At 34.9% G+C, this 12,744-nt stretch overlaps 1 long non-coding RNA gene across 2 annotated transcripts in view; it reads left to right on the top strand.

Moving 5' to 3' along the window:
• The first annotated feature begins 502 nt into the window (after positions 1–502).
• LOC140608390 (uncharacterized) overlaps positions 503–12,744 on the top strand; it is a 62,071-nt gene continuing 49,829 nt past the window's right edge. For both annotated transcript variants that reach the window (XR_012010405.1, XR_012010406.1), the window contains exon 1: positions 503–542. This is a non-coding gene — a long non-coding RNA (uncharacterized lncRNA). The remainder of the gene's footprint in view (positions 543–12,744) is intronic.

Here is a 12,744-nt window from a genome sequence, read left to right as displayed (position 1 = left end):
TTTATTTATTTATGATAGTCACAGAGAGAGAGAGAGAGGCAGAGACACAGGCAGAGGGAGAAGCAGGCTCCATGCACCGGGAGCCTGATGTGGGATTCGATCCCGGGTCTCCAGGATCGCGCCCTGGGCCAAAGGCAGGCGCCAAACCGCTGCGCCACCCAGGGATCCCTAAGTAAGAGTTTCTAACAAATAAGATGGAGACTGATAATTGACCATTGTCAGAAATGGTCTGGTAATATTTTTACTTTTTAGATATTTAAATATCATTTATGTTAATAAATATGCAAATTAGGTTGCTTTCACAATGCATTAAAACTACTTTGCGACATAATTTTTCATCAGAAGTTTCTTTTCATTTTTTTAAAAAAAGATATTTATGTATTAGAGAGAGAGTGTGCGAACGAGCAGGGGGAGAGGCAGGAGAGGGAGAAACAAGCTCCCCATTGAGCATGGAACCAACTAGTGGTTCTTGGGTTCGAATCCAGAACTCTGGGGTTCTGATCTGATTTGAAGGCTGACACCTAACCAGCTGAACCATCCAGGTGCTCTTCTTTTCATTTTAAAAATTATTGTTCACTGGGATAAAAAGTGTACACTAAATCTTTTTTTTTTTTTTTTTTAGGGGAGGGGCGGGGTGGAGGGGCAAAGGGAGAGGGGGAAGAGGGGAGGGGGAGTGGTACAGAGGGGAGGGGAGGGGCTAAATCCTGAGAAAAGTTTAGCTATGTGAATATATCAAAAACCCTGAATTATGAAATTGAGTATTTTTAATGTACTTTATTTTAGATACTGTGTTAAACAATTTAATAATGAACATTTGAAAGTAAAATCTTCCCTTAATATATATGAGCATGTTAGTCAAGGTACTATTTGCATCTCACTGGCTTAACAAATAAAAGTTGATTTTTTATGTGTGCAAATTCCAATGTTGAGATTCATGGAGACTATCTCTAAATGTGAGTCAGTGATCCAAGTGAATTCTATTGTTTGGAGACCACATATTTAAAGTGTGGCCTCTAAAATCTCCAGTCATTGTGTGGCTCAATGAGTTAAGTGCCTGCTTTGATTCTGGCTCACATCATGATTTCAGAATCCTGAGACCGAGCCCTGCATCAGGCTCTGACCTCAGCATGGAGTCGGCTTGAGTTTCCCTCTCTCCCTCTCCCTTTGCTCTTCCCCTTGCTCTCTCTCTTTCTAAAATAAGAAAATAAATAAATAAAATAAAATAAAATAAAATAAATAACATAAAATAAATTAAATTTCCACAGCCAGCATTGTAATTGGTACTCGGTTCTTTGACTATCATTTCATAAACCAGTGCTCAGTCAACTAGCTGGACCTCACTTCAAAAGAGTGGGAAAAGACAGTTTAGGGATGTTTAAGAAATAGAAGGGAAGAATATATATTACAAAATAGTAAGTCTTGGGTTGTGGAGGGAAGAATATATATTGCAAAATCCTAGGTAATGGGAAATTGTTAGGGGTTAAATTGAGTCTCTCAAAAAGATATGTTGATCATATGGTTTTTTTCCTTTATTTTGTTAATGTGATGTATCACATAGATTGATTTGCTAATATTGAACTACCTTTACATCCCTGGAACAAATCCCACTTGATCTTGGTGAATGATCTTTTTAATGTATTTTTGAGTATATAATATCATTTATATGTGGAATCTAAAAATCAAGACAAACAAAAACACAAAGAAACAGACTCCTAAATACAGAGAATGAACTAGTGGTTGCTAGAACAGAGATGGGTAGGTGAATGGGCAAAATAGGTAAAGGGGATTAAGAGGTACAAACTTTCAGTTGTAAAATAAATAAGTCACAAAGATGAAAAGTATAGCATAGAGAATATAATCAAGAATATTGTAATAATGTACAGTACTAAACATGTTTCAATTTTTTATTATGTGTAGATGGTGGGCATTGAGTAACATATAGAATTGTCAAAGCACTAAGTTGCACTCCTGAAACTAATATTGTATAGGAATATACTTCAATCATCATCATCATCATCATCATCATCATCATCATCATCATCAAATAAGTATTGAAGTCCTAACCCCAGGATCCATGAATGTGACATTTTTGGAAATAGTGTCTTTGATAGATAATAGATAAAATCAAGTTAAGTTAGCTCTAATCCAATTAACTGGTGTCCCTATAAGGAAGGAAAACACACACACACATACAAACACACACACATGGAGAGGAGAAGCCCAGTAAAGATTTAGAGACACACATAAAGGGAAAAAAAGATGGTCTTTTGAAGATGGAGGCAGAGAGAAGTGAACCTGCTACAGACCAGGGAATGCCTAGGGCTGTCAGACAGAAACTGGCCAAGGCAAGTAAAAATCTTCACCTGGAGGCTTAGGAAAAACCATGGCTTTGCTAACACCTTCATTCTAGACTTCTAGCCTCCACAACCATGAGATAATACATTTGTCTTTACTATGTCCATCAGTTTGTGCTACTTTGTTATGGCAGCCCTGGGAAACTAAAAAAGATTTGTGTTAAATAGAAGTATGGAACAAAGTAGAAGGTTAATCATGCCCTTTAAAACATAAAACAAGTTGGGATATAGGGTAAAATAATATTCTACCCATTGGACTCAGACTAAATCTAGTGTATTTCTTCACTGTTCTAGATATTGGCAGAACAGCCACAACATTTTTATTTTATCTGACATTAATAATGAGAAAGAATGAACTAATGCCAGAATTATTGCCATTTGGGGACATGAGTTTAGTAAAAAAAAAAAAAAAAAAAAAAAGCCATATAGATTAGAATGAAGCAAGAGACGAGTAACTTGTGGCTGTTGGTCATTCATATTACCTGTGTATTCTGAAAAGTATGAGAGACATGGTTAAGGGTCAAAAAAAAATTAAGGATTCAGAGAGCTTTGCAGGGTAGGAATTCCTCTACAGTCATCTAGTCTATCCTTTTTGTTATATTGGAACAACTTTATGGGTTACATGACGGAAAACATAGATTTGTCTCTAGTAATGTTTAACTTCTCTTGACTAAATGTTCCATCTCTCTCCAGTCTAATCTTACCTTTCTTTCTACTTACCATCTAAATTCATTATCCTTAACATTAAGCAATGTTGCTCAATTTCACCTGTTTAAGTGAATGAACTAATTTTCCCTTCCTTTGGTACTTTTTCTCAAACTCTATATTTGCTGAATAATTTTCAGTACCAAAGTTTTATTCCCCAAGGTTTATTCTTACAGTTAAGCTGGTTTCTTTCCAAACCACGTGCCAAATATTCTTTTGTTTAGGAAACCAGTTATCCCATTGCTACTTCTCAAATCATTGTCCCACTGGTAACTGTTGAACAATTGTATAGCTAATAAAATGTCATTTTTTCTCACTTCTCATAAGGGAAAAGCCATCCCCATCTTTCTTCTATGAGAAAGGAAACTGAGTGAAGCCTGGTATTTACTTTATGTTTTTAAAATTTAGGTTCAGTGGTGGTAGCAATCTGATCAAAGAATGGAGTATTGATGTCTCAGAACCATGGGAAATATAATGTTTCTAGGTCTGAATCCTGCTTGGGTAGGTTCAGAATTGGGCACGTGTCTCCTGGGAGCCAGCAATTGGCCATAATGGAAAGAAACATAAACCAGAAAACTGAACAGAGGATGCAGATCAACACAACCCACTCTTCTTCATTTGCCTTTCTGTTGCCTGACTTTTCTTTGCCCCTATGCCACACATTAGGTTTTAGCCAATACTATTTCTCTACTTTTATAAACTCCTAATTTGGTTTCTATGACACCAGACTCCTTTTCCTATCTCATTGGTCACATGGTACTGCTTTAATTAATTATTGTCTTTTACTTAAATGACTCTCTTGTGGTTTTAGCCACTTGCTCCTCACTTCCTTTTTGCATCAAATGGTCAATTCTTATAATTTAGTCTGCCATATGAATTTTGATTGTGTCCAGATCTCTATTCCCAACATCACTTTCTTCCCTGACTATGACCCATTCTTTCTTTTCATACTGAGAAGTTCTGGGGACATCTCTTATTTACTGGACCTATACTGAATACTTCCCTTTTATAGGCTCAATCCTTAAAAACACAATTTTTCTATGCACTACTATGTACAAATTACATGTACTACTATGTACAAATTACTATGTACAAATTACTATGTACAAACACAATTTTTCTATGCACTACTATGTACAAATTACATGATGATTCAGGACAGAATCATCTCGGTCACTCTCTTGGGTGTCCTACTATTAAGACTTTTCTGCTACTTATTTTTCTACTTAGATATATAATGCAAGACAAAATTGGATCAATTATCTGAAAAGCAAAACAAAACAAATGAAACAATTTTTGACGTGTGACTCTCAAATGACGACTCTCAAATGACGACTCTCAAATATGGCATTTCAGTCAAAAACAGTCTTCTGAGAACTAGGTAAAGATTTTAAATTCTTGAGGTGCCTAGGTGGCTCAATTGGTTAAACATCTGCCTTCGGCTCAGGTCATGATCCCAGAGTCCTGGGATCAACTTTGAGTAGGTTTCCATGCTCTGTACGGAGTCTGCATATTACTTTCCATCTACCCTCCACCCTCATGCTTTCTTTCACTGTTTCACATTGTTTCTCATTCTCTCAAATAAACAAATAAATAAAATCTTTAAAAAAATTTAAATTCTTTACATCACCACATCATGTCCAAGAATTAATCCATTATTTCATTACTCTTTTACTTAATAATAGTCTTTTCACCCATTTGCCTAAGATAAACTTTAGAATCATTCCAGTTCTTTCTTTTCTCTAATCCCTTCATATGCAGGGAGTTGTCAGGACCACTGGTAGGAGAGTTCCCTTACAGACCTAGACCTCCTACCTGTAGACTCCTATTAGCAGAGAGAGAATTTTAGGGGTATTTCTTTTACCTAAAAAAAGAGTTCAATCCTAGTCAAAGTTTCAAAATATACTTAAAATATTTCATGTTATTTAATTAAAGATAACAAAATAGAATTCTTTAAATTTACAACAATATAAAAATAGAAGTTTCTTGTGAGAACAATGGAACTACTTAAAAAATCAGAACCACACGACTCTGAATAGATTTTGTTCTGTTTAAGACAAGGATGTTGTTATATATCACTATGAGAACTCCAGTGTTCCATTGAGATGTTAGCTAGAAGCAAAATCCTATGTAAGATGTGATCATTGACAAAAAAGGTGAGAACTACTAATCTGCAAATGTATAATCAATCATGAAAAGTTCCTTATAGCTTGAAGATGTCATCAAGACTTGGAGTTCTTAAAAAAGAAAAAGACAAAAAAAACAAAGAAAGAAAGAAAGAAAGAAAAAGACTTGGAGTTCTTACAAATTTAAAATACTCAGAACAGGGGCGCCTGGGTGACTCAGTTGGTTAAGCATCCGACTCTTGATTTTGGTTCAGGTCATGATCTCAGGGTTGTGAGCTGGAGCCCTGTGTTGGACTCTGTACTTGGCATGGAGTGGACTTGAAATTCACCTTCTTTGCCCCTCCGCAATCATGCTCTCTCATGCGTCCTCTCTCTCTGAAGATAAATAAATACAGTCTTAAAAAATACCCAGAATACCTCCCACATTACTAATAAATGTTAGTATAAAACAGTAATATTTAGAGTCACTAGCTGATTAAAAAAATCTGATAAAAATTAGAAATATCTCCTAATGCATTTAAGATGTTTAGCAGCTTCATTTTAAGTACTTGACACTTCCTAAGTATCTCCTGGGTTAAGCACCACAATCAACACTATATTTTCCATGAAAATCAACAGTGTGTCTATATAAACAGCTCTAATTGGTTCAGTTTATTCCAATTCATTATTTCTACTCCATGATATTATTTGTTATGAAAACACTGACAAATTTTAAAAGATTTTCTTCACTTATATGAGTCCTTCTAGTTTGACAGAACTAAATGGGCTTTTAAAATTTATCCTATATTTGATGAACTAGAAAGATTAGCAGAATGGACATAATAGAAATTTGTCTGTTTGAGGTAAATTGTTTTGAATTTGTGTTATTTTGGATAATATACATTTCCTGAACATATCTCTATTCTAAAATGACGTCAATGATATTGCTTTTTTGGTCCCAAGATTGTTAATATTCACTATTTGTTTTGAAGTAGTTTTATAATGAAGATCCTGAGCATTAGCTCAATAGCTGTGACACTTGCAATTAAATATTACAAAATAACTATCTTAACTTTTACAATGTCTTTCCCTGTGAAACTACACATCATTTTTCAAGACTACTGAAACCTTCCACTTCGCTCTAACAATTCAATTAATTTAACTAGGTTATTTGTTGTGCTTTAAATTGATGTTTCAGATTGAGTGGTTCTGATTTAGAATATGTAATCAGATCCAAGTTCACTTTCTCACTAAGCCATTAAATCTAAATTTAAATTTTTTAAATTGTTTTCATTATATTGATGTGATCCTTTTTATTTGAAGCTTGAAAATTTTACAACTCTAAAAGATAATCGTAGTTGGAGAATTTTTTTGTTTTGTTTTGTTTTTAAATCTAAGTCCTATAAACCTAGCTAATGATACTCATTCATTCAGAAAATATCTACTGAGTGCCCAGGCATAGTTTTAGGTGATAGCAATTTATCAAGAAACACAACAGACACAAATACTTGGCATTTTTTTCACAATGATAATACTATTTAATATTTACCCATTTAAAAGTAATTACTAATATATTATGATTTCAAGAATAAGGAGGGGGCACCTAGATGGCTCAGTGACTTAGCATCTGCCTTTAGCTTAGGTGGTGACTGAGTCCCACATCAGGCTTTCCTTGGGGAGCCTGCCTCTCCCTCTGCCTTTGTTTCTGCCTTTCTCTCTGTGTCTTTCATGAATAAATAAATAAAATATTTTTTAAAAAAGAATAGGAGGAAAGAAGAGAAGCATATATCACATTTTATTGTAGTATCAATGTATAATTTGTATACATTTTTAAATTTTTTAAAAAATATTTTATTTATTTATTTGAAAGAGAGAGAGCTAGCAAGTGAGAGGGTACAAGCAGGGGGAGCAGCAGAGGGAGAGGAAGAAGCAGACTCCTTGCTGAGCAGAGAGCCCAACTTGGGGCTCAATCCCAGGACCCTGAGATCATGACCTGAGCCAAAGGCAAATGCTCAACCACTGAGCCACCCAGGCACCCCTAATTTCTCTTTTTAGAAGATTTTCTTTGGGGCACCTGCATGGCTCAGTGGTTGAACATCTGTTTTTGGCTCAGGGTGTAATCCTGGGGTCCTGGGATCGAGTTCCACATTGGGGTCCCTGCATGGAGCCTGATTCTCTCTCTGCCTGGGTCTCTGCCTCTCTCTCTCTCTGTCTCTCATGAATAAATAATTAAATCTTAAAAAAAAAATAATTGGTACCAAACATTTATAGTGGAAGATTTGGTTACCAAAAACTAACAGGGGGATACACACCTGTTTCAGGATCTGCTACATCACCTACCTTACTCTCTCCCCAAGCAATGGTATTCATGAGATCACTAATCAATTTTGCCAGCTACACTTTTAAAAATACAGTATGAGTTGCATACCTGGTATTTCTCAAGTGTCTATCCTAGGGACACCTGGGTGGCTTAGTCTGCCTTCAGCCCAGGTCATAATGGAATCGAGCTCCACTTCTCCCTCTCCCTCTGCCCCTCCACCTCACTTGTGTTCTCTGTCTCTTTAAAATAAATAAATAAATAAATAAATAAATAAATAAATAAATAAATAAATAAATGATAAATAAATAAAATCTTTAAAGTAAAAACAAAAAAAAAAGGATTAAATTGTATCTTGACCTGTGGGAAGCACCTATTATGTTTGGTAAGCAATACCTTAATTTTTTTTTAAGATTTTATTTATTGATTCATGAGATACGCACAGAGAGGCAGAGACACAGTCAGAGGGAGAAGCAGGCTCCATGCAGGAAGGCTGACATGGGACTCAATCCCGGGTCTCCAGAATCAGGCTCTGGGCTGAAGGCGGTGCTAAACCACTGAACCAACCGGGCTGCTCAGTAAACAATTCTTTAATTCTGTTACTAGTTCTTGGCCCCAAACTTACATTGTGATCTGATGCCCTGTCTTCTGATTTCTGAGACACTCCAGTGTCTTTTTATCATATTCCTTTCTAGTCTCTCATTTGTCCCCATATTTATATTGCTTTCTCTGACCACCAGCCTCCACTGAGAGATCCACCATATTGGCTGCCTCCCTACTCCCACTACCTTAGCTCAACCCTGGAAACTTCATTTCAAACAATCGTGCTTCACTACTACTAACTATTATTGATATTACTGCTATTATTATTCATTTTATATACTTCCTTACCCCACTTGCCTCCATTTTCTAAGTTAGGGATCAGTTTAAGCATGGAGTTTTCAATAAATTCTACAAAAACATCTCAGGTTGGGTTTCTTGTTCTCTCCTATGCATTCTCAAGCCTCATTAGCCTTCTTCAAACAGAACACCTATGAAACAAAATTGCATCCACCAACGCACTCACAATTTTTTAGTGTATCAACAAAAAATGTTGATAATAATATGTTGATAAATGTTGATAATGTATGAATTATACATTCTCATTTTTATCCTCAATGGAAGGAGCTTAATAGAACTTATTTAAATGATTGGATGCTTTTTTCTTCCTTTTTGAAGGTAGCTTCTTTTTGCTTCTATGAAAATAGTATACAACTGGGGTGCCTGGGTGGAATAGTCAGTTAAGCATCCAACTCTTGATTTTAGCTCAGGTCACAATCCCAGGGTTGTGAGATAGAAACCTGCATTGAGCTCCACACTAGGCGTGGAGCCTGCTTAAGATTCTTTCTCTCCCTCTACCCCTCCCCTGCTCACACTCTCTTAAAAAAATGTGTACAATTATTGATAGTCAATGAATTCCTTATTCTATTTTCAAAATTTGGGGTATTTTTATGTAGACATATTATGTAGATTATTATATCCCATAGAAGGAAAACCATACTCACATTTTAAACTTGGCACTTAATAATTAGAACTAAAGCACTTGATGACAAACACTCTGATTGAAAGAAAGGAAACATCACAGAACCTAATTATAACTGCCCTGAAAACGAGAGTAGTGGTAAAAACTGATGAAAGTGATATATGCCTACTACATACTGACTCTATACTATGTACAATTTACATTGAGTTGACATGCAAACTTTGTACTATGGGCTTTTTTTTAAATAATAACTTATTTTTTATTGGTGTTCAATTTGCCAACATACAGAATAACACCCAGTGTTCATCCCGTCAAGTGTCCACCTCAGTGCCCACCACCCAGTCACCCCCAGCCCCCTCCCTCCTTCCCTTCCACCACCCCTAGTTCGTTTCCCAGACATAGGAGTTCTGTCTCCCTTTCTGATATTTCCCACTTATTTTTCCTCCTTTCCCCTTTATTCCCTTTCATTATTATTTATATTCCCCAAATAAATGAGACCATATGATGTTTGTCCTTCTCCGATTGACTTATTTCACTCAGCATAATACCCTCCAGTTCCATCCACGTCGAAGCAAATGGTGGGTATTTGTCATTTCTAATGTACTATGGGCTTTGAACTTATTATTTCCAACTATAAATTATACTGATAATGAAACTACATAACTAAAGTGTCCCTCTATTAAGTCATAAGCTCTGTGTTTTTATACTTACAGATTATCTTATATAGTTTCAGGGATAAATGTCCAATGACTTTGAAATTTTATTTTTATTATTTATTCACAATGTCCACCCACCTTCTTCAGTCAGTAAGCCTGCTTCCATCTTAAAATACTTTTATCCTGAAATGTACATTGACCCTTTGTGACAAAAAGTACCATGATTTAGGGTGCATGCTTTGAACAATGTGTAGATTTATTAATCCATTCTCCTACATTTTCCTTCAGAATTTGGTTACCATAATACAAGATTAAAAACTGGGAAGAAATTTTAAAGTCATAAATAAATACAATACAATCATTTATAGCTATAATGCTACATATAGAACATCTTCACTTAATTATATATAACTGAGAAATCCTCTTGATGCATATTTTAATATCCATATGCATGAAATTTTAGAGAAAAATTTGAGCTACTTGAAATAAGTGGAATACAAAGAAATGAAGTCAAGTCTATCTTTGGTTTATAATCAACAGGAATAGATGTTCATTTGTGTAAGGGAAAAAAAACAATAATTTATTACATGAATGCATGAACTGAATGACAAGGAGATCTTCCAGGCTTGACAGATTAGAACTGGAAATCTAGTAGTTTCCACAGTAAGTTTTCATCTCTCTCTTTTTCACCACGTATTCCTCTTTCAGTACTGCTTCATTCATCTTTCTTTCAGCAGGTTCGCTTTCTTTGTTTTTTGTTTTTTTTTTTTTTCTCGGAAATTGTCTCCATACCATTTTCCTAATACCATCTAATATCCAGTCTTGTTTTAATAATTCCAATTTTACATAATTGGAAGTAAGAAACAAAAAAAGAGCTCAAGTGTCTCTCTTCCCTTTATGAACTGATCCCCCGGGACTGGATTTCTGTTTTGGATCAAATTTACTATCAGTAGAGACAAGGCTATTGACTATGAACAAGATGTAGGGATTCACTGCCTTTTTTTGTGGAGATGAGTTATTAAAGCATATAGAGACTCAGAACCAAAAACATATCTTGTGAAATTCTCAGTCTTATCATAGATGAGCCATTTAATGGTGGTAGGAGGATATATAATTAAATAAATATATTATACCAGGTAATAAAAGATTAGTTTTAATTAACATATTTTGTGATGAGTTCAGAGACTTAGTAAGTTTCCCTATACATGACATTTTCTTCCTCTTGATCCTCAAGGCTGCCCTGGGTTTTATGGCACCTTGTGTGAATAAGAAAAGCTGATCTTTCCTCAATGTTCTTTTCTCTCATCTGCTGATAGACTACTGTAACAGATTTTGTTAACTAAGACATGAATGATCTCCTGGATATATATTGTAATAAGTATTAAATCTACAATGTCTATGATGTGCAATTTGCCCAATGATATGTGGCCACTTATAGATTCTTACCATCTATTTTGCACTTGAATGGTATGTGGTATAATTAAAGTATTTATAACTGCAAAATGTTTTAATATTTCAAAAATATTTTTGAAACATTATTTTTTAACGGTCTGGAAATTGTTCTTTGCAGAATACAACATGAATGTAGTGCTCCTTAACATGAAGAAATCTTGTAATGCCTTAACCAATTCTGGAAAAAAATATATGTAATACGGATAATTTCAAGTGTCTCAACTTTATAGCATTATCACTCCCTGACCCTTCCCTGCCCCAAACAGAAAAGTGGTTATAGTACTTTCATTCATTCACCAAAATTGCTCTTATTATGTTCCAAGGATTACTGTAGATGCGAGAAATAGAGTAATAAAAATTTTAAGCAAACCTTGTTCTCTCATGCAGGTTACAAAGTAAAGGAAAAGATAAAGACAACACATGAATTTTTAAAAATTTAAATAATTTTATGGAGTACTAAGTGTAAAGACAAATTCCATAAGGCATTATTGGGCAGTTCCAGGAGTTTACACTCAGAAGATAATCTTTAGGCTCAGACTGAGAGACGTTGCAGTTAAAAACTCTTGTGGAAAGAATATATTTTTTTTATGGGAAATGCCAGTTGCTAAATGTCACTTATACTATAGACAAGTAGGATATATCAGAGGGTCAGCACCATGAAACTACTAGCATGATTGAGTCCTCTGAATGCACTTTAGCATCTAAAGAGTATGAGTATTTGTTTGTGTCTGTATGGTATGTATGTGTGTGTGAGAGAGAAATCCGAAAAAAGTCTTGTTTAGAACTTGGGATTGTGTATCTACTGGGCTTTGGCCTGAAACCTTGCCTTCCGCAGTTATTAAGACTTAATTTGCACTTAGTAATGTCAATAATTTTCCTTCAAGGGGGTAGAGAGGGACATAATTTTCTATGTTGTTGAATATAGTCAATTCAAAACCTGTTCCTCAGGAGGAAGGATTTGGAAGGTTTTCTTTGTGACGTCCTCATTACAGTTGTGCTCTAGCCATTGCATAGTAAGGTGTTTTTATTACTTTGTTTACCTACAACGTGGACCTCAAACCCTGTTTGTAATTTCATGACTTTATAACTGCATTTTGTGGTAATCACCATTAGATAATGCTCTTGATTAATTAGATAGCATAAATCTTAGGAGAAAAAGTCCTCTCACACTCTGGACAAGATTATCTGGCCAATTTATGCTTTTCATTAAGACAGTGATACTGTTTTTCAAGGGAACAAATATGAATAGACACTAGATTGTAATATAAATTATGAAATACATATGGTGTTTTAAAGTATGTTGAGTGTTTTCATTTTAATATATCTAATTCACTCTTAAAAGATAATTTACCAATTTGGTAAGAAGTATTAAGTCACATTTGAAAAATTAGACTTATTTTCCTATTTATAGCCTTCGTTTTAATGATCTTTAATTTATGTAAAGTTTCCAATATGATCTCTGTCCTTGTTATTCCTCCCTCCCAAATCTCCCCGCTCCCTGCCTTTTCCCTCTCCAGAATATTTGCTGCTCTCAGGTATCACCCAGTGAATTTTACTTTTGTTCTTAATGTACTTTCTAAAGCATCGGCAATAAATATGGAGCAACATAAGCAGTGAATGTGGTTCAATTAAT

The sequence above is a fragment of the Canis lupus genome, chromosome 17, assembly GCF_048164855.1.
Source record: "Canis lupus baileyi chromosome 17, mCanLup2.hap1, whole genome shotgun sequence".
In the NCBI taxonomy this organism is placed as follows: Eukaryota; Metazoa; Chordata; class Mammalia; order Carnivora; family Canidae; genus Canis; species Canis lupus.
Note: the sequence above shows the minus strand (reverse complement) of the source record. Positions and strands in the feature narration are given on the sequence as shown.